At 44.5% G+C, this 21,323-nt stretch overlaps 1 long non-coding RNA gene across 6 annotated transcripts in view; it reads left to right on the top strand.

Moving 5' to 3' along the window:
• Window positions 1-1,504: 1,504 nt before the first annotated feature.
• Window positions 1,505-21,323, top strand: part of LOC146545090 (uncharacterized) — a 51,152-nt gene continuing 31,333 nt past the window's right edge. For 2 of the 6 annotated variants that reach the window (XR_014881609.1, XR_014881608.1), the window contains exons 1-2: window positions 1,505-2,751; window positions 20,991-21,111. This is a non-coding gene — a long non-coding RNA (uncharacterized LOC146545090). The remainder of the gene's footprint in view (window positions 2,752-20,990; window positions 21,112-21,323) is intronic. The other 4 variants (XR_014881612.1, XR_014881611.1, XR_014881613.1 and 1 more) reach the window with 4 other exon arrangements.

A 21,323-nucleotide genomic window follows, 5' to 3' on the forward strand; every position in this document is an offset into this window, starting at 1 on the left:
CCTTTTTATGTTGCAGAAGATCTGCTTTGACCTGCAGAACTGAAGTTCCCAAATGTTAAAACTCCCTCATTCTGTGAAAAAAATAGAGGTCATGTTAACAGACGTTACACAGTTCAGACTCTCAGTTGGACTACAGAGATTGGGAAGGCTCTGGGGGGTGAGGTGTGTGAGGAGCAGCTGAGGTCCCTCGGTGTGCTCAGTTCAGAGCAGAGGAGCTGAGGGGAGGCCTCATGGTGGCTGCAGCTCCTCAAAGGGAGCTGAGGGGAGGCCTCATGGTGGCTGCAGCTCCTCACAGGGAGCGGAGGGCAGCGCTGAGCTCTGCTCTGTGTGACAGCGACAGGGCCGGAGGGAACGGCATGGAGTTGTGTTGGGGGAGGGGGAGTTGGGGGTGAGGGAAAGGGTCTGGACCAGAGGGCGGTGGGCATGGAACGGGCTGCACAGAGCAGTGGGCACAGCCCCGAGTGCTGGAGTTCAAGGGCACCGCTCTCGGACACAGGGTCTGGGTTTGGGGTGGTGCTGTGTGGAGCTGGGGATTGGACTCAGTGATCCTTGTGGGTCCCTGCTGACTTGGGATGTCCTATGATTCTATGACTCAATTCCTTGTTATTACCTGAACAGCATCCCTGAAGGCTGTGGGAGCCAGGCAGTTGGTATCTCTGAGCAGGCAGAAGGCCTCTGACACCAGGAGAGAGAGCTTATTCAAGCTGAAAGCAAAGCACGTTTCACCCTCCAGATACTTTTAGCAAGTCCTTTCCTAGGGCCCAAAGTGTTATTTACAACAGAGGAAATATTACAGTCGAAGCAGTCCCCGGGGAACACTTCCCTGTCTGCGCTAGCTGGAGGAAATCTGGCCCACCTTGCATGTGACCCCAGCACTGCTGCCCAACCTGCGCATAGAGCTGGGCCGGCAGGGATGCCAAAACCAGCACTCAGCTGCTGCTTTATCCTGTGCAAAGCTGCAGTGTTTCTAAATGCACACCATCTCCCAGACACCGATTTGTGGACTGTCAGCTGGATGCTGAAATGCTTTTGAAGGCCATGCTGACCCTTTTCCAACGCAGAGGTCACAAATTGCTTTGACATACCTCAGGGAAATAAGAAAAGCAATCCTCTGTGACAAGAGGGGAGTGGCACTGCCTGTTGGTATGGATACACTTGTCTAGTACAACACTGATTGTTTCTCCCACTGGAAAATCAGAGCTCTGCGTTGTTGGGACATCCTGGAAAGCTGTGGCTGCACTGGCACCTGGGGCTGCTTATTGCCTCAGCAGTCTGCAAGAGCCGCATTCAATGGGAAAACAGTTATCTGTGTTCCTCCAGACTGTAAGTGTGCTGTGTCCTTAGCTAAAATTGTTCAGAGTTGTGCTTGGCCAGCATTTTATCAACACAGCTACGTGAAGGCAACTAACATTTCAGAAGAGCTGAGCATCCATGATTTTTGGGCTTCTGGAACTCAGTTCTGAGTTTCAATTGATATAATTAACCACGATATTTGATCTATACTTGTTATGAAAGCTGTGTAACGTTTTTTAAAGAAGAAGGTGTCTTCCATCCTTCCTAAGATCATCAGTGCACTATCAGGCTTATGTGAAGACAAGAGGGGTCTCTGGCACTTTGGATTTTGGAGGCTAGTGTAGCCCACTGGCTGCAGGGGGTCTCTGGGCAAGGTCTGCTGAGAGTGCCATTGACAGGCCAGAGATAACATAAAGCAAATATCAGACATTTACCTCTTAAAATATTCTTGTAGAATAGTGCCCAGCTCTAAAATCAGCACAGAGGAGAGCAAAACAACAGGAAAACTTGAAAAAAGACTGAGAACTCTTCAAGGTAATGGTTTAAATTCTGCCCTTATATAACTTGTTGAAGTCACCCAATATGAATTAGGTCCAGCAAACTCATTCATTTGCTTGTTCTATAAATAGTTTCCTCTCTCCAGCAGCATAAGTTTAGGGCTTAATAGTGGTTTGGCAATTTCCAGTTCTTACAGAGAAAAACCTGAAGGGTTTGCCAGTTCTTGGCGAGGGAGGAGCAGAGGCGTGGTGAAACACCCTGCGACTCATTTCCATCTGAGCACACAGTGACTTAATGCTTGAACTTAACCCCTCTGTGGGATTCAGCACGGCTGATTGTTCATAAAACATCATAAAACCTAAAGCTCAGCGGAGGCTTCCTTCCCCGGCAGCATGACTCAGCGCTGGAGCCTCCACATCTCATGCTCGGGCTTTGGCAGGAACCTCGGTTTCAGGCACACCTTCACTGTGTGGCTTTTTCAGACTTCTGAGGAACAGGGGGAAAGCACCCTAAATGTGGTGGGCTTTGGCTTTTGTGATTGTCAGTTATGATTTACTTTCCCTGCCCAGCCCTGTGTTGCAAACTGGGATTACAGAGTTAAAGAAGGCTATGCTGGAGTAATTTGAGAAGCCAGGCAGGAAAGAGAAAACAATAGCTTGGATAAAAAACACCCCCAGTCATAAATAGATGACCAGCTTAGAGGCGTGGGGAGGGTGTTCTGAGCTCCAGTCCTGTGAAGGCAGGACAGACGTGGGGGAATGAAACCATGCGAGTACAAACCCCGCAGCAAGGGAGGGAGCAGTGGAGGGCTGCTGGGCTGCAGCAGTGAGATGCTGGCAGACTGGGGAGTTTGTGGTAGAGACGGAGGAGTCGGCTGTGAGCAATGCTGGCTGCTCCTGCGGCTTCCGAGGATGAGTGAATGGGATTTGCCAGGTCTGGGAACAGAGTGGATGCATTTAGGTAAGAATATGGAGAAGTATATGTGTGCCTGGGGGGGGGGAAGGGGAGGAGGAGGTTACACCTTGACTGTTTCACCCTTTGATTTTTGTGAGGATGAGTGAAAGAGATTTTCTTCTGTGATAGCTGCATCGGATTCATAGCAACCAACTGCTGTCACAGGCACCTGGCAGAAAGCAAACATTTTTCTGGGAGAGATGAAGTAGCTGCAGTTGGTTGCAGGATAGCATAAGCCTTGGCAAACCCCTCAGGAGAGGAGGGACACAAACCACTCTGCTCTCTGTCCAAAAGGCAGGACACTGTATGTTGCCTACCAGTCACAACAGGTCCGAGTTCTGATTTCCTGCTTGCTGTCATCACTCTTCAGTTCAAAAATCATACCAACATATCAGAGTCATCTCTGTCCCTGCTGTCTCCTCTGCTTGGAGGGCAGTCGGCTGGCTCCAGCTGCAGGCCTGCTTCACGTCACTGGCACAACCGCATGCAAAGTCAGCACACACACGGCGCTGTGCCTCTGCTGCGTTGCATGGAGAGGCTGCAGGGCTGATACTTCTTCCAGCCATGGTCACAGGGACAACTTGCTCAACTAGCAGCACCTTGCCACCAGCCCCTTTTTTTCAGAAGCATACCCCACTCAAACAAGGGAGGAATACCATAAAATCATGGAACCTTTCCCTAACCCTGACCTGACCCTCCATGCCATTGCCTCAGGTCCTGTCACTGCCCCTCTGCTCCCTGTGAGGAGCTGTAGGCATCCAGAGCTGTAGATGATCAAATGAGGAGAAACTCACTCAGAAAAAAGAAAAAAAATCTCAAGATGTTCGTTATATACCCTTACATAGGAAATCTCCTAATATAGACCTTCAAGGATGTCCCCAGGTCAAGAGTAGGGTTCCACCGCAGAAGCCAACACTTCTTTCCCATAATTCTCTCTGAAATTGTCTGTGTCTTTATGTACTGGTAAGGACCAGGTGATGTACGTAAAAAGTGGCTCCAGTGGCACAATGGGACATGATTTAGTAATGGGACTCCATAGATCAAGTTGATGGTTACATCTGGTGACATTGAAGGTCTGTTCCAGCCTAAATGAATCCATGATTCTCCTGGCTCCTTCATGCTTTAAACATACTGTACCACTGAGTTTCAGCCCTCCTGTTCTTTTGCCCTAGGATTTCACCTTTTTTTAATAGTGTTCCATGGCAGCACATTGTCATGGTCATCTAGTACGCAGGTCCTCCGTGTGTATCCTGGGGCACTTTACAAGATCACTGGAAACGGGATTCACTGGCTTTTCAGCTGGCCCTGATTTTGCCTGTGGTGTCGTGCCTGCTGTGGATACTCTGTGATAACCCATATTCTGTGTGAGGCTGTGCACAAAGAGCAGATCTTCCCCAAAGACAGTATCATACATGGTGGAGTCCTTGGCCAGGCATTTCTGCCTCGTGCTGAAAGTGGAAGCCCTGTTCTTCAATGTGTAAAACCATTAAGAGAGAAGTATTTTCCATTCATAAAGCTTTCTGAGATGCTTCAACATCTGACTTCTCTCATTTTCATTCATTGTGCAGTCACCTTTTGTTTTTTTTAATGAAGGAGGATGGAAGTTGTTAACTAACAAATGTATTAAATATTTCAGTAAGAAAAGTGGTTTAACAGGCACTCCTGGTTTCATGCACTATTTACTTGTGATAGCGTAGGTGAAAAGTGTTGTTTGAGGGAAAAATGTGATGTACTTCTGCCAAGAAAAAAAATAAAATTTCACTCAGCCCAAATGATTGCTTTTATTTGGTTATGGCCTTCATCAGGAGAGCAGTGAGATTATTTCTTAATTTGAGTTTTATATAGCAGGGGGTTTGGAACTAGATGATCTTAAAGGTCCCTTCCAACCCAAACCATTCTATGATTCTGTGCTATCAATGGCCTAATGACAGACCAGGTCCTCAGACTTTAAGGGCTGCCTTGCACTGTTTTGCAGAAGTTGTACTGTTAATGTTTCTATAATAGCCACATTTTTATGTGTATAATGTTGCTACACGGACAGTCCACTGAATGTAGAATGAAACCTGGTTCTCCCAAAGACAGTGCTGAACTTCACGAACATGTAAGATTAGATTCTCCTTTGGAGTATATTGCATTTGTTACACTGACTTCATCACGCCTGTAATTGATATGTCCATATGGAAGTTAATGGTTGTTTGGGCTGTGCTTCGACGCAAGTTGTTCTACTTAGATACGGAGCAAAGTCTATAGGAGTATAGATGACAGGATGTGATCTGTAGTTTGATAAATTGCCAACGTGCTCGTGAGTCTGATGCAATGTGCTTGTGATGAGGGACAGCTGATTTGGGGATTGGAAACGAGCTGTTAGAGAAGATATCAGCAAACCAGGCTTAGCCTACATCGCTAACCTCTAACCTCTGATTCAGCGAGAAGAGGCGATCTCTCTTCTCTTGTATTTTAGTATTTAAAATGATTGCATTAGTGTAATAATGAGTGGAGAAAAAGAGAAAGAAAAAGCAATCTGTTTCTGTATTCTTTTTCAACCATAAATCAAATGGTATTTTGGGAATACTACAGTCCTATAAAGCAAGTGAATTTACATCAAATAATTTTGTTTCAAGTTGTAGAGCAAAAAGGGTAAAAAGGAAATGTCTGATTTTTCATCTTTACCAACATTTTTTTTCCTCCTTCTTGACAATATGCAGAGGGTAATTAGAATCATAGAAACTAATCCAACCATCAGCCCATCCCCACCATGCCCACTGACCACGTCTCTCAGTGCTACATCTCCATGGTTCTTGAAAACTTCCAGGGTCGTTGACTCCATCACCTCCCTGGGCAGCCTGTGCCAGCGCCTCACCACTCTTTCTAAGAAATGTTTCCTAATATTCAACCTGAGCCTCCCCTGGTTCAACTTAAGGTGATTTCTCTTGTCCTATCACAGTTACCTGGGAGAAGAGGCCAAACTCCACCTATTCAAACACAGTGGGCTTATTTCCCTCTCCCACACTGCAGCACAGATCAGAGCCAGCTCACATCTGCATGTGTAGCCAGAGTGCCACAATTACAGATCTGTTGCCGCAGTTACACTGGTGCAATCTCCCATGTGAATCTTCTTATTACACGATAAAGAGGGTTTTTTTTTTCAGGTTAGACTTTCTCTTCACAAACAACTGTGCTGAAACTGGCCACTACCTATATTGGAAGAGAAATGTTCCCATGGGGGATAAGGTTGCCAGCATGATTAACTTCACACCTTCCTTTATCCTGGCATGATTCCCCTCATCTGTGCTTTGTGTCAGATTAGAGGCAGTGTTAGTCTTTCTTTCAGCCTGTTTAAACATCTGTTGGGAGTCTGCTGCAGACGAGCTGCCCAAGCAGAGTCCTACAGCTGGCATTGTAGCACCAATGTCCTTTCTGCTGTTGCATCATGGTGGGCAAAAGGGAAGTCCCTGTGCCAAGGCTGGCCAAAAAGCCACGGGCCTGCGGTATCCAATTCTCCATGCTGGAGACATTTCTTCTGCTTTATTGGTCATGTCTTGCTGCACCTCAGAAACCAGAACATCCCCTCTCCATTTCCTAATCTGACTGGCAAAAAGATGTGCTATTTCCAGGTACAAGAGTCAGCAGTTTCTGAGCCAGGAAGGCTTTTTTTCTTCAGCAAATCCACCCCAGCTGTGGGAAACAGCTCACCATTGGCAGCTCTCGTACTGCAAGTGAATTGGTGCTCTCTTACTCTGTTTGCAGGCAAATTGAAATTAAAAGGATATTTTTCATGTGGTTATTAAATACATGCCTTCCTGGCATTAATCCATTCAAAAGATTAAATCCTGTGTTTGCATTTTAGTGCATTTTATTTTTATTTTAACCTTTGAAAACTAAGGTTAGAAATAAATACACTAAGTGTTTTAAAGCCCTTCTTTGACTACTGAAAACAACATGAGTAAAGATAAACCAAGAAACCCAGCTGGAAAGAAGATTTGTGATGTGCCCTTGCTGTTATGAAGACTGGTGGTGTCCTGGGTGGCATCAGGCCAAGCATTGCCAGCAACAGGTCAAAAGAGGTATACTCAGCACTACTGAGGCTCATCTCTGGGCCTCAGTTCTGGACCGGTTCTGGGCTGCCCAATACGAGACCTGGATATACTGGAAAGAGTTCAGCAAAGGGCGACCAAGATGGTGAAGGTTTTGGAGCACCTGTTTTGTGAGGAGAGGCTGAAAAAGCTGGGACTGCTCAGCTGGAGAAGAGGAGGCTCAGGGGGATCTCATCAATGTCCATAAATACCTGAAAGGAGAGTGCAGAGAAGATGGGGCCAGGCTTGTCAGTAGTGCCCAGTGCCAGGGTGAGAGGCAATGGGCACAAACTGGAGCACGGAAGGTTCTTTCTGGGCACCGGGAGCACTTCCATGCAGTGCAGGTGACAGAGCACAGGCTGCCCAGTGGCTGCAGGGTCTCCTCCTTGCACTGGTTTATATACTGGTATATATACACTGGTACATGCACCATACCTCCTTCAAGTTTCTTATGCCACAAGATACCTTTCTAGCTTGTATGCACCACACACCAAGGCAGCTTCTGTGATCAAACTTGCGCTCTTTTCTCAGTCTTCAGTAATGTTAAAATTCTGTAAGAACTAAAATCCTGCAATGTAAGTCTGTAAATGGAGCCCAAAGGTCTTGCTGACTGCAAACGTGATGATGAATATTTATGGTGTAATACACATTCTTTAGCTGCAGTGTTCCAGGAGCAGCTCAGCATTGTGCAGCGAGCTATCCAGGATCTCAGCAGTGTGTCACACGTTACCCCTTTCTGCTCCAAATGCAGAGGAACTTCTTTCACCTCGTATTTTCTGATAGTTCAGGGACAGGAATTGACCTAACAACTGAGCATGTTACACCCCTCCTGGAGAGGGGCATCCCATCTGGTGGGTGTTGGTTGCATCTGCAGAAGATTGGGATTGCAAAGGGAATGTGAAAAGATGCACCTTTCCCTACAATTTGTGTCCATTCCCTTTCCCTTCAGGGATCGTTATGCACTAGACTTGCTTCCTCAGTACTTTTTAATCTCTGTTGACCTGATATGCTTGGCATGCAGAGGTGATGTGAGTCACTCCTGTGGGATGAGGCAGTGCTGCTGACAGGTTTCCCACATGCTGGGGCATCTTCGGCTGCTGTTCCCCATGGGATTGGTGATCCAGAGTGGTGCAGCTGACCGTACCTCTTTCTACACCTCCCTCCTGCAGTATACTGCTACACTGTTCTTCATTGATTAACCCCAAACTGTGCTCACTCTCAGTTTGCTCACAGGTCATTTGCTCTGTGTGCTCAATATGCTTTTTTACCTGTGTTACCTCCACCTCAAGTGCGTGTCTCCTGGAACATGCAGGTTTTCCTCCTGCACAGCAGTGTGCTTACAGTTACAGCTGCACAGACAGCACATATCTAGGAGGGCAGTGCTCAGGCAGACCACCAAAGCGTTAGGTTTTATTTACTTTTAAATGTGTATTTTGCATTTTTACCTCTTTACAAAGGCATAGTGTAGCCAACTCTGAACCAAATAACCATTGCTTGTGAACAAGGCTACAAACAGAAATAATTTTCTCCATTTAAATGCTGTCACTAGGCTGAGCCCTTTGTAATATCTGAATGTAAAGGTTTCTGGGCTTGCAGGACAGACTGAGATCCCTGTGTGTCCACGTGAGCATGCTCAGGGGCTTGTGATTTCCCACTGGACTCAGGATCCAGCCTGCTATCAAGTGTGGGACGAGTCCATGCCCAAGAACTGAGCTTGCGTGTCAGTGGAAAAGATGGTTGGGGTTTGATCTGCTTTTGGCAGTGCTGATATTGTCATCTTTGCACAGACAGAGTAGCTTTGCAATTTGAGCCATGCACGCAGTGCCATACTCTGCATAGGCACCATCACATGCACCGGCAGCAGCAGAAGGGCAGTACAGTGGCACTGCAAGAATTGCTTGTACTGGAATTCCCAAGCCTATGGGTGCATGGACGAGCTCTGGACTCTGCTGCTTTGGATTCAGTCTGCTGGGTTCAGGTTTCTCACAGCTTACTGGTGAGTTACATTGCTGCGCCAGGGTTTACCATGGGTGGTGTACTGTGTGCATGTGCCGCTCTAATTTAAGATCAGTTCTTATTTGCTCTCCCAAAGATAGCAAAAGCAACCATAAAGCTATAAAATGAGCTTTTCAGAAATTTCCCATCACTGCCAACAGTAATTTATCTCTGCGAGCATTGCCACTATTGCATTCCTGTTGCTGTTTAGCTGCCATTTGCCAGTGGTACTTTCAAAAGAGGTTGACTTGACAGAAATTTGTGAGGATATGTATTCCCACAGACGTATGTCTTCCAGTGCACAAACAAGGTAGGAGATGTTTTGAAGATCCTTTGAATGAAATAGATAGTGTCATGGGCTCAGTGGAGATCCAGTTATGGGATGCAAGTGGTCTACAAAACAGCCCCATTCTTCCCAAACCATTCAGGCATCACCTGATAGATTTTATTACAGTGCTACAGAAGATGAAGCAGTACTCACTAGCCCATGACCCTGTGATTTAAGTGGAGAAGCGCTCTACCAGATCTAGCTTTGAAACATAAATACCTCCACTCAACTGAGAGCAGTGTTGCTGCTGCCTGAAACCTTCAGCTTTTTTACGCATGCCGTGACATTTCCCTTCCTCTAATGGCGTTAATCCTACTCCAGGATTGCCTTGGCTTGTTGCTGGGATGCTCTTCTGCCCAGATTTTTGCTACAGTTGAATAAATGAATACTTTGTGGTAAGCAAAATCTGCCATTTGGGTATATTTTTTTTCTGTGTGGTTCATCCCAAATTCCAGAGCCACTTTTGTCCTTCTCTCTTTTGTGCATTCCTTTCCCTGTAGTGCGAGCCCATCTGCATTTACTCGGATGAGTGGGAACTGTGGGCACGCAGCAGTACATGATCCCCTAATTACATAATTAAATTGCCGTAATGTATATGACTTAGGAATATGTCTGAACAAGTTGCTATGAATCATACATTTTTCTGAAACTGCTCTACTTAGCTTTTATTAATCATTTCACTGTTCCTACATTGTGAAGGAAAGCTTCCCCTTGCTTTAAAGACAATAAAAATGCAAGGGTGAAACACTTTTTGATCTCAAATATTCCCATGAAAAAGGAGCACAAGATAAACCACACCACGTGCAGCTGAGATCAGAATCTGGCAGATTGTCTCTGTATCCCCGTGATAATAAAATGTTTCTACAGTCCCAAACTACTGAACTATCACCATTAGCATGCAAGTGGATAGGCACTGTTTTAATTCAATATACCTTTTTTTTTTTTTTTTTGGTATAGATCTTCAGAGGTAGTGATTTTCAAAAGTAAAAACAATACTTACATTGGTTAGTGTCTTCGCCTACCTGTGGCTAATTGATCCCTTCTTGTCTCTAGTAGGATCCTGCTATGAGCAAACCAGTTTTGTCCTTATCAGGACATATTGGAGATCAGGACGATTGGAGAGCAAGGATCCTGCCAAAAATATGGTAGAACTTACAAAGAAATACAAGTCAGTGGCAAAGGGAAAAAAGGTCAATGTTTGCTTATTTCCTCTGTGCAAATCTTTGTCTTCACTGGAGTTAATTTAGCTTTCATTAAGTAACTCTGAGCAGAGCTTGGAACTCAAGTGTCTGAGCTTCTCCATCCTGGTCCAAGTGAATAAAAGGGATGGCCATCTTGCTGCATCTGGGGAGCAGACATGAGTCAAAAGTGACACATCCTTCCAGATTAAAGAAATCTGCCTGGTAACAAGCCACATCACTGTGCAGGCAGCACTTGGCGAGTCAGCATCTCCATGTCCTCATCCTGGGAGCTGCCTTGTCCTGGCCACCAGTGACAATGCCTCTCCCCTTTGCCTCAGTGGTGGGAGTGTCGTTGGCATTCCCCACAAAGCCCATACCAACAGGCAATGGGTGATGGAGAACAGAACTCTCTTTACTGTGCATTTTGGCTATTTACAGTTTTTCATTTGCTTTTACACTATTTCTGTTGTGTCAAGTGACAGGATTGTGGTTGCATATAAATGACATCTTAGTACAGTGCAGTAATTGAAGCCCTGCAATGCAGTTCAGAGGCAAGTTTGCAAAATCACTGGTGTAGCAAAGGGACTGACTGCCTTTTGAAGGAATGCAGGGACAGTCCTACCCTGCAGAAGGTCAAGGTCCTGAATGCACATTTTGACGAGCTTTTCCCAAATTGCAGCATGGAATCTGCATGAAATGAATAACAGATGCTGTGTGATTTCTTCTGATTTCACCAAGCAGAGGGAAGCAGTGGTTTGGAAGGGGAGGGGAGGGGAGGGAGCTGTTGTTGTGCAGATTAACGCAATTGCATTCATACATGTAGGGATTTTCTTGGCGCAGTCTGTGATTGTTCTGCAGCTTTTCTTAATCGACTGGAAGATTCACCAATGTCAGTTCTGTTTCCTTTTTGGTACAGGCATCTAGCATGAACTCACTTTCAGTTATGGGCTTCCCAGTTCAGTAAACACAGGGAACTGCTGAAGTGAACCCAGTGAAGGGGCACAAAGATGGTGAGGGCCTGGAGCATCTCCTGGATGAGGAAAGGCTGAGGGACCTGGGGCTGTGCAACCTGGGGAAAAGAAGGCTGAGGGGGATCTTATCAATGCCTGTAAATATCTAAAGGGAGTCAAGTGGATGAGGCTGAGCTCTTTTCAGTGGTGCCCCATGACAGAAGAAGGGTCAATGGGCCCAAAGCGGAACTCAGGAAGTTCCATATGAACACGAGGAAGAACTTTACTGTGAGGTGTCAGAGCACTGGGACAGGCTGCCCAGAGAAGTGGTGGAGTTGCCTTCTCTGGGGATATTTAAAACCCACATAAACACATCTCCCTGTGCAACTTCTGTAGGGAACTGCTTTAGCAAGGGGTTGGAGCAGATGATCTCCGGAAGTCCTTTTGAGCCTTTGGGCTTCTGTGTCATTGAGACTGCATTAACTGCACAATGGCTTGATTATAAAAGATCTGCTAGAGAGCACAACTAGAGGTGGTGTGAAAAGGAATGACAATATTTTCCTCTTCCCCAGCATGTGGTTACAATCTCTTAGTTGTAGGGTTGTAAACATTAAGCCCAAACACAATGCCCCAACTTTCAAACTGTCTTTACCAGGTATCAAAACCAGAAAATGTTCTTAGTTTGCTTAGCTAACTCAAACTGGCCATAGAGGATACATACGTTGGTCCTTCTATTTATTTCCATGGAAACTGCAACAGATAAAGAGCACAATGACACTGTATGACAGAGCAAATTCTCAGCAACTAAGGACTATTTTTCAACATATTCACCACCATTAGCTCTGCATTTTTGTCAGTGATGAATACGAGCCTGCATGCCACACTCATGACAGTCTGCACCAGAAGAGGACATCCACTATTTCACAGTATTTTACCACTCTTTGCCTCACTCTGCTCACACCCACTTTTGGTCTCTGTAAATGCTCAGCAAGCATCAATGAATGTCAGTAGGTGCAATTTTTTTCTGCATGGGAGAATTCAGTGACACACATTTTCTTCATAAACTCTTCCATGTCAGACAGCATTGTGTCAGAGTGCCCCACTGCTGCCATCTGTCACATGGCAACATGTAATGGGATATTGGTGGGAAGGTTCAAATTTTACTGCCATCCCTCCAACTCCCGCCACTGATGTCACAGGCCAGCATAATAAACTAGGAGGCATTATTTTTGGAATAGCCCCCATAGATGTCCCTTGAGAACTGTAATACATTTACAATATGGGGGTTTTGCCCAAGCTATTTCTTCTGTACAGTTTTACAAATGATTTCAAAAGCAAGTCCATGATGTAATTCTAAATGTGTACAAAATCACAGAAAGCACTGTAACACCAACTGGCTCTGTAAGAAAGAAGACGTTCATCTACATCAGCAAAGCCTACAGCACAGTCACGTTTGAACAGAAGGGTCTTGATAGTTTTCTCTTTGTGGTGTGAAAGACAATGACTAATGCCATTTATTGGCAAATATTATTAAATTATTATTATTATTATTATTATTATTTATAACTCCTTCAGTGGAGACCATGCAAGTGCCAGTCAAGGAGTGTGCCAGGTCAGTCTGCCAAGATCATGAACTTAAAATTTAAAGATTAATCGCTTTTGCTGTGATTACCACTTCAGGTTTTCCCCCCTAGAGGTTTTTTTTTTTTTTTTTTTGTATGGATGAAAGGCCACTCTGTAGTATGGCATGTCCTCTATTGCAGCAAAACCCCTCCATAGCTCTTTCTTAGGGGAGGATGCTTCGACATTTCTCTGGGTCTGTGCAGCTTTTGAGTAATTCAGAGAGGGTGCAAATGAGAAGAAATGACAGAAAATAAGAGCTAACATTCTCATTCCACGTAATTTTCAATTTTTAGAGCATTGGGTTGCCTCCTGAAAAAAAGATTCAAACAAGATGTGCAAGGAGGTTTGGTTGAAAGTGTATGGCACGAGGCTAAGTGCCCAAATCCTGATGTCAGAGGATTACTCTGAAATGCAGAACCTGGTTCCTGTAGCCTATAGCAGGAAAACAGCGAAGCAGCCAGCCAAAGTCTCCAGCATCAGAGAGCTCCAAATCTCAGAAAACTGAAGTCAAAATTACACTAATTCAAAAGGGATTTGTAGTCCACAATTTATTCTAGTCAATCATTTCTTTAATTATTTCAAAGTATGTCTTTCTATTTTTGTCACTACAAGCAACCAAAACAAATCAATTTGTGTGCTGAATTCAATAATTTCCCATTGAATCAAATTAGTTTTTAGCACAAAATCTCATTTTTAACTCCCAGCACAGCTAAAACACCTGCCTTGGTGCCAGTAATGGTTCCTTTTGCTTAATATGCACAGATGTCCTGGAATGAAAAAAGGATCAGGATTTGGGGAAGCTTAATTTGTAGGTTCAAATAACAGTACTTTTCTTTTTTTTTTCCCATGAGAGTAAATAATAGAAGTAACTCCTGAAAGCATTAGTGAGGCACTGCCCAGAGAGGTGGTGGATCCCTCAACCCTGGGGGCACTCAGGCTCAGGCTGGATGTGGCTCTGAGCACCCGATGGAGCTGTGGGTGTCTCTGCTCATTGCAGAGCAGTTGGACTAGATGGCCTTCAAGGCTTTCTTCCAACTCAACACATCTCAGGCAACCTGTGCCAGTGCCTCATCACCCTTACTGCAAAAAAACTTTTTCCTTATATATGGTCTAAATCTCCCCTCTTTTCGTTTGAAACCGTTTCCCCTTATCCTGTCACACCAGGCCTTGCTAAAGAGTCTGTCCCCTTTTTTCTTACAGCACTCCTTCAGATACTGTAAGGCCACTCTGAGGTCTGCCCAGAACCTTCTCCTCTCCAGGCTGAACAGCCCCGGCTCTCTCAGCCTGTGCTTAATGGGGAACATTTCCATCACTTGGATCATTGTTGTGGCCCTCCTCTGGACATACTCCAGCAGGTCCATGTCTTTTGTAATGGTTTTCCTCACTTGGTGTGGCAGCACCAAGGATGGCACACTGAGGTGGAAAATATCTAGAAGGGTTGTTCATAAAGATGTCAGCAAGTTCAGCAAATCCCCAGGCTTCTGTATGGGACACTTGCTAGCACTCTGCTGTCCCTGAAAGCCCTCCACAAGGTCTGTCAGTGCTCTGCTGCACTGCCATACACGTGGGAGAATGGCTGTTTCGCTTGGATGGAAAAAAAGAGAAGTTTCATTAAATCTGCTACCTGGGCAGCAGGCCTGCTGCTTTCTGAAACCTCACATATGCGACCGGCTCAGCCTCACAAGAGGCAGAGATGGAAGAAATCCAGGCTAAGGGATAACTTATGGCAAACAAAAGGAAAGGAAAAGGATTACTTCTGTGCAAACTCATGCTAGGTATGAGACAGATGGTTTTCAGGGCCAAGAGCCAATAGCTATTGAATGCTGGCCAGCAGTTGCAAGAAATCTTATTTATTTATTTAATCTTAAAAAAAAGTAATATAAATAAACTCAACAAAGTTCTTATTGCTCTAGTCATTATGTGAGGGTCTTAGAGGAGCAAGCAGCAGAAGAGCTCACATCCCTTCAACCACTGATCATTCACGCATCCCACTGCCTATGGCTGAACCCTGCGGGAGTGGCCAGTGAAGATGTTCTGCTTATCACCACTCACCCCAGGCTCAGGCAATGACCCAGGTTACTCCTCAGAGCAAGGACCTCTGCAAACCCAGCCCACATGGGGGCTGTGGCTGTGTTTCTGCAACGGAATGCAATGCTCAGTGCTGGATCGAGGGTGACTGAGGAAGAGACCAATGGAGGTTATCTGATCCAAAGTGGTGACCTGCTCTTGTGTAAGTACTGTTTGTGCCATAACATCCTCACCAAACTGTGCAGGGTGTGCTAAGGCCCTCAAGCCTACATTTGCATACTAAAAAACATAGATATGAAATCTATTCATCTCATGCTCTTAATCTCTTCAAAGTGTTGCCATATGCAATCTGAAACAGTAGTCTGGCACAGCACCGCACCACAACCAAAGGCAAGGAATGCCTGGGGGCAAGGTGATGAGGCAAGCAAGTGGCAGCAGGACTGTGCCTGGCATAACGCAGTGCATGCAAGAGAGGGGACTGCTTTGTGTGGAGGTGTCTCCTACCTACAACATAGGCATGGGCCTGCAGGTGATCACACCTGGCTACAGCTGCCAGTCCTCCAATTCTTTGCTCAGAGGGGGTGAGGCCCTGGCACAGCTGCCCAGAGAGCTGTGGGTGCCCAATCCCTGCAGGCACTCGATGCCAAGTTGGGTGGGCCCTGGGCAGCCTGAGCTGGTGGGCATCCAGCCCATGGCAGGGATTGCGTGGGTGGCTGAGAGGTCCCTTCCAACCCAACCCAACCCAATCCAACCCAACCCAATCATCTTGTGAATCTATGATCTCAGAGATTTTTGTTTCTTTTCTTTTTTTTTTTTTTTTTTAACAAAAGAGAGGTCCAACCATGTGATATAACCATGTTGTTATTTACAATCCTCAGCTCCAAGTCACAGAATTTCCTCAGAGCAATCTACCTAGGGATGGAATTTGGATAGGCTGAAGAGTCTGTTAGCTTGCAAGGTTTTCGTTACTTCTTTGTTTAGCACAGGGAAAGTTATTTTGTAACACCTTAAGGGTGTTATTTAAGAGAAAGACTCCTTGAAGCAGCTCTCTGTATTTATGTGCATTTTGTGGTCTCAGATGAGGAGAGAGCAGCAAGTATCTCCTGCTCCACACACAGATAAAATAACTGAAGTGTTGGAGATGGGAGTGACAAGGATCACAGCCTGCAGCCACAGCTGGAGCACAGGAACTGGCCAAGGATGCTGCAGAGGAAACCATGGGCCTTCACAAGAGCTGCAAAGAGAATTCATTAATGCTTTCTGAGTTCTGTCTAGAGGTCCGGCCACACAAGTCTCCTTGAAGACACTAAAGACCAGGCCAGATGGGGCTCTGAGCAACCCACTATAGCTGTAGGTGTCCCTGTTCATTGCAGGGCAGTTGCACAAGATGGCTTTTTAAGGTCCCTTCCAACTCAAATGATTCTGTGATTCTGTAATTACCACCACAGCTAAACACTAAGCTGCAGCTATGAGTATGGATATACACAGCAAGGAACACCTTAAGTCAAGGTTTCTTATCTGTTCTTTTTATAAATTGTTTTTATTTTTCCATTTTCCCAGAAATGACCAACTATTCCTAAATTCAAGGGGCGAGATTCAAAATTCACTGTATTGAATTGAGTGATTCCAGCATGCCAGGCTTCCACATTGTTCATCTTCCCTTGCTTTTTTTGAAATAGAAACCCAAGAGCTGCTCTAGCAAAGGAGATGTCCCTGGCACTGTGCTGACCCTTGCAATGATAAGACTAAGCAAAGCTATACCCTTGTGATAGTTATAAACTGGATAATTAGTTCTTGCCAAAGTGTTCAGTGCAAGGGCAATAGGGATCCCTGTGTCCTTCTGGCACAATGTGAGTGTTGTCCACTCAGTCCCACTATAACATTTCCAATTCCTTTAGCCCAGTTAAAAACATGAGGCACTGAAGACAGAGTCCAGCCATAATCCAGTCCAGCCACAGTGAATCTCAGCCAGCTGGCTCATAAAACTGCAGTTCAGAGGTCAGAAAGTCTCATTAGAAATCAATTAAGGTTATGGAAAGAGGGAGGTAAAGGAGGAGGAAGAAACCAAGCATGAAACATGAACTGCAAGAACAATTTTTCTTTTCTACCAAGCACACCCTAATGTGTGCAAAGGAATGGGGGAGACCTGTTGGAAATCTGCATAATTTTGAGGGAATATAGAGCAGAGAATATTTTTTCTCTGTCTGTGTGCTTTATCACACAAGCCCATTTCAATTATCCTTGGATAGATTTTGATACTTTACAAATGTGCTTGATATTCAAATAATTTGGTCAGTGTTTGAGTAAATATATTTTCCTCCTAGAATCTGCTCACATTCCCCAAGCTAATCCCTGGCTCACACTGCAGGAAAGTCACCCAACTCATACAATAAGATTTTGGCCTTCTGAGCTTATGACTGCCAGTTCATTTCAGTTTGGCCAAGTGGCAATTTCCTGCAAGCCATGTGATCAATGCACATCTTCAAATGTATCCATGGTGCTTTGCCTATGGATGCTTTAGCATAAATAAATAAATAAATAAATAAATAAATAAATAATAAATAAATAAATAAATTGTGGAAACACTAAAGAGAAAAAAACATAAAATGTAATAATTTCCTAAAGGAAAAGGATAGTGCTGCTCTGTGCTCAGAGTGGAAGTGGTCAAGGAAGGAGGGAAGGGCTCAGTCCCACTGTTACATCAACATGGAACAAGCAATCCAACAACCTGTAAGCAAGGGGTCTTACCAAGTCTCTTCCATAGAAACCCTAGTGATGGAAAGAAGAATCCATGCCTCCTCCTCTTCAGAATGAAGATATGGTTGTGGTGTGCCAGCTAAAGAGTTGATTGTTTGCGAATGAGTTGGGAATATGAAAAGCCTGGTGCAAAAGTACTGCCTTAAGAAGTCATTCCTCTTGTTCCTGGTGCAGACTGACTGTGGTGTGGCACGGGGAGACCAAGGTGCCACAACATGCAAATAATGATCACTCATATAAATACTGTTTATGTTTCTTTGCACATAGTTTTAAATAAACTGCATTGAGATTACTGATCCTTCCTACAGTTGCTTTTTTGGGGGCCTGTTTTTCCTTTTTTTCCTCTTTTATAATAATTTTATGATAGTTAAAAACACTAAAGGCCTTAAAGTTTAGGCCAAGCTCCAAAGACACTGCAAATCTAAGTGAAGTTTGATGGATACTTTGATGAAGTCTAATGGTAAGCAGTAACTACTGTGAGTGAATCAAGGCTATTAATTTATAGTGAGTTTAGTACAGGACCTAATCAGAGGATCCACAGTAGGTACTGGGGGCCAATGCCACTTGTTTTCCTCTCTGTCCTGCTTGCATTGAACTGGATGAGGATCCTGGCAACGCCATTGTGTCAGTTTGAACTTTCCAGCCCGCACTGGTACCAATTTACATAGCAGAAAGCAATTTCTTTGTATTAAAAGGGACATTAAGGCAATGTTGCTGAAATTGTTCTGTGCACTAAAATCTATGTAATTTGTTACTCTTTAGCAATTCCGCTCAGCTTCCATTACTACAGACTGACAGCAACAAACCATTCTATCTTCGAGGCCTGTCAAATCAAGTATTTTTTAGAGCACTCTTATAACCTCATTTCTGAAAGTGACTGTGACAAACAGGAGGCTGCATTAGCCTCAGTGTCAATAGCAATCTGATTTTCTTCTCAGAAATTTCATTAGCCAAAAATAGATTAGAAAGTGACATGTGTACAGCATAAGAAGTTCAAAACCATTGAGAAATTAAATACTCTTTCCTTTGACAAAGCAGAGCTCTTTCTTGTACATGCCCCAGCAGAAGTACTCCCATCCGCTGGCACTGCCTTAGTGGTGGTATTACTGCTGCCAGTCCTGTCCTCTTTCACCTTTTGCCTTGCCAACCACATTGGATGGTCATGGTGCATTGCACTGATAGCTTGATCAAGATGACTACAAATTTCCTCCAGAGTCATTTATTGTAAGATGCAGTTCACAAAGTCACAGAGTGATTGAGGTGGACAGGAACCTCTGGGTACGTCGGGCCCAGCCCTGCTCCAACATGGATTCCCAGAGCAGGGTGCCCAGCACCATGTCTAGGGGCATTTGGAAGTCTCCAAGGAGGAGACCCCACAGCCTCTGGGCAGCCTGTCCTCCATCACCTGCACAGCACAGAAGTGCTCCTATTGTTCAGAGGGAACCTCCTGTGTTCCATTTTGTGCCCATTGCTCCTTATGGCCATCTTCTCCAGGCTGAGCAGTCCCACCTCCCTCAGCCTCTCCTCAAAGGGGAGGTGCTCTATTCCCTCCATCATCTTGGTACCCTTCATTGGGCTCTCTCCATTATGTCCAGTTTGTCTTAGGGGATGGTCCAGTTTGTCTTAGGGGATGGTCTACCTCACTTGGGTCAAGTATTAGCTTTGTATTTGACTGCTTTCAAGTGTCTTTCTTTTGGGAAGTCTCTGTTTGATATGTGATACAGATCCTTCTGTCCTGCTCGATATCTGCTGCATTTGAAATTTTATCAACAGTGATTTTGTGTCTTATAGATAATGGATAAAAATTGTGGAGAGGTGCCAAGCTCCTGCTGATCTTCCTAAGGTCCCATAGATAACAAATCTCTCTGATGAAGAAAATACATTTTGAGCTATTTATGACTCACTTCTTCATTCCCTTAATGTTTTATTAATACTGTATATTGATAATTTCTAATCAAAGTGTCAATATGAGTTTTAACAAAAAAAATTGCAAAAATCTGTTATGTCTTGGCAGTTATGAATCAAGCATATAGTCTCCTCAAAGAATGAAATCTCTTTGTGGCAGCTCTCACGTTTCGTGACTGTAATTCTACTCTTGTCTTTTATCAGCTTTTTAACTTTAACTTTTTTTTTTTTTTTGCCTGAAACCACAACTCACTTTCATCTCACTCACTCTCCACCTCCAACTCAGTTGATGGGAAGTGCTAACCTGCTAGTTTTAAATTTGCCTCTACAACAACTCTCTCTTGGACTTCACAATTTGCTCAGGGGGCTGAAGCTCATTCAACAATCAATAGCAGCAAAGTCCCACCTTTTTTTTTTTTGTCATCTGTCCTGCCAGCTGTGACTTACAGCTGTGATTCTATGTACTTTGTTTCCTTTATGCATTTCCTTAAAACCCCACTGCTTTAAAGTTTTCACATAAAACCGTATGGTACAGGACATCCCCTTGGCCAGTTTAGATCAGCTCTCGTGGTTCTGTTCCCTCCCAGCTGCTTGTGTCCCCTCAGCCCCTCACTGGCAGGGCAGCACGAGGAGCTGAAACAGCCTTGGCTCTGTGCAGCACTGATAAGAAACAACTGAAATACTGCTGTTCTATCAACCTGTTTTTCTCCTAAAACCAAAACACGGTATCATACCAGACATTATGCAGAAAATCACTTTCCATCCGGCTGAAGCCAGGGCAATTTCCTACAACCGTTCCTTGTGTTCCAGATCATTTATGAAGATGTTGCTGCGTGATCCATATGATTCATGTGATCTAAGCCCTGGGAGAGATACCTCTGGGATTTTGCTGGTAATCCCATGTTTGAGAATGCTGTCTGCCTATTCCTACTTCATTTTTTCCAGTCTCTTAATGGTGCTTTGCTCATGCAGTGTCCTTCCTTGTATGAGACAAAATGCACCTGTTCTGTGCTCCATAGAGACAACAAATAGGTCAGCTACATGGGCTATTACTCCTGCATTACACAGGCCACGCTTCCTGCAGCAGAACATCACCGTGGGATAGAACAGCAGAGTGTACAGAGCTGGAGATCATGAGAGATTTGGCATTTAACTGTTTGAATAGAACGAGATAACCATGAGATGGTTATGTCTGTTTGCTGGGGCTCTTCTGGCCCTGTTCTTGAATCTAAAGGCACTTGATAGAAGAATGTTTAAATGCACATTGAACTCTTGCAGGCTGAGTCTGGTTGTGTGTTCGACCAACAGAGGGATGGATGCTTGGGAAATCACTGGGACACCAAAATTCCCAGTCAGAGAGGTTGTCCTTGATTTTTTCTTGATGTGTCCAATTTTTTTCACACAGGTTGATTCACAGTGCCTCCGTGGCCTTCTGAGAATGTGGAGAATATGTTCTACGAATACCTTTCATTAACAAACACAATCATTCGCCTTCAGCGAACAGTGAACAGTTCAGAAGTCTCTGAGTAAGTAATTCCATTATCTGGTGGTGATACTAGATCATATTTATGAATGAAATCCTATTTGCTGATATGATACCTTCTGTTCCAGTCAGGCTCACGTTCTGACGTAAGAAATTTACTGATGAGCACCAGTGCAGAAATAAAGCAATCATGACTATTAGAAAGTGATCAGATATTTCTCCTGTAAGAATAACATTATTTTAAATAATATAATA

Source organism: Meleagris gallopavo, chromosome 2 (genome assembly GCF_905368555.1).
Source record: "Meleagris gallopavo chromosome 2, MGAL_WU_HG_1.1, whole genome shotgun sequence".
Taxonomy (NCBI): Eukaryota; Metazoa; Chordata; class Aves; order Galliformes; family Phasianidae; genus Meleagris; species Meleagris gallopavo.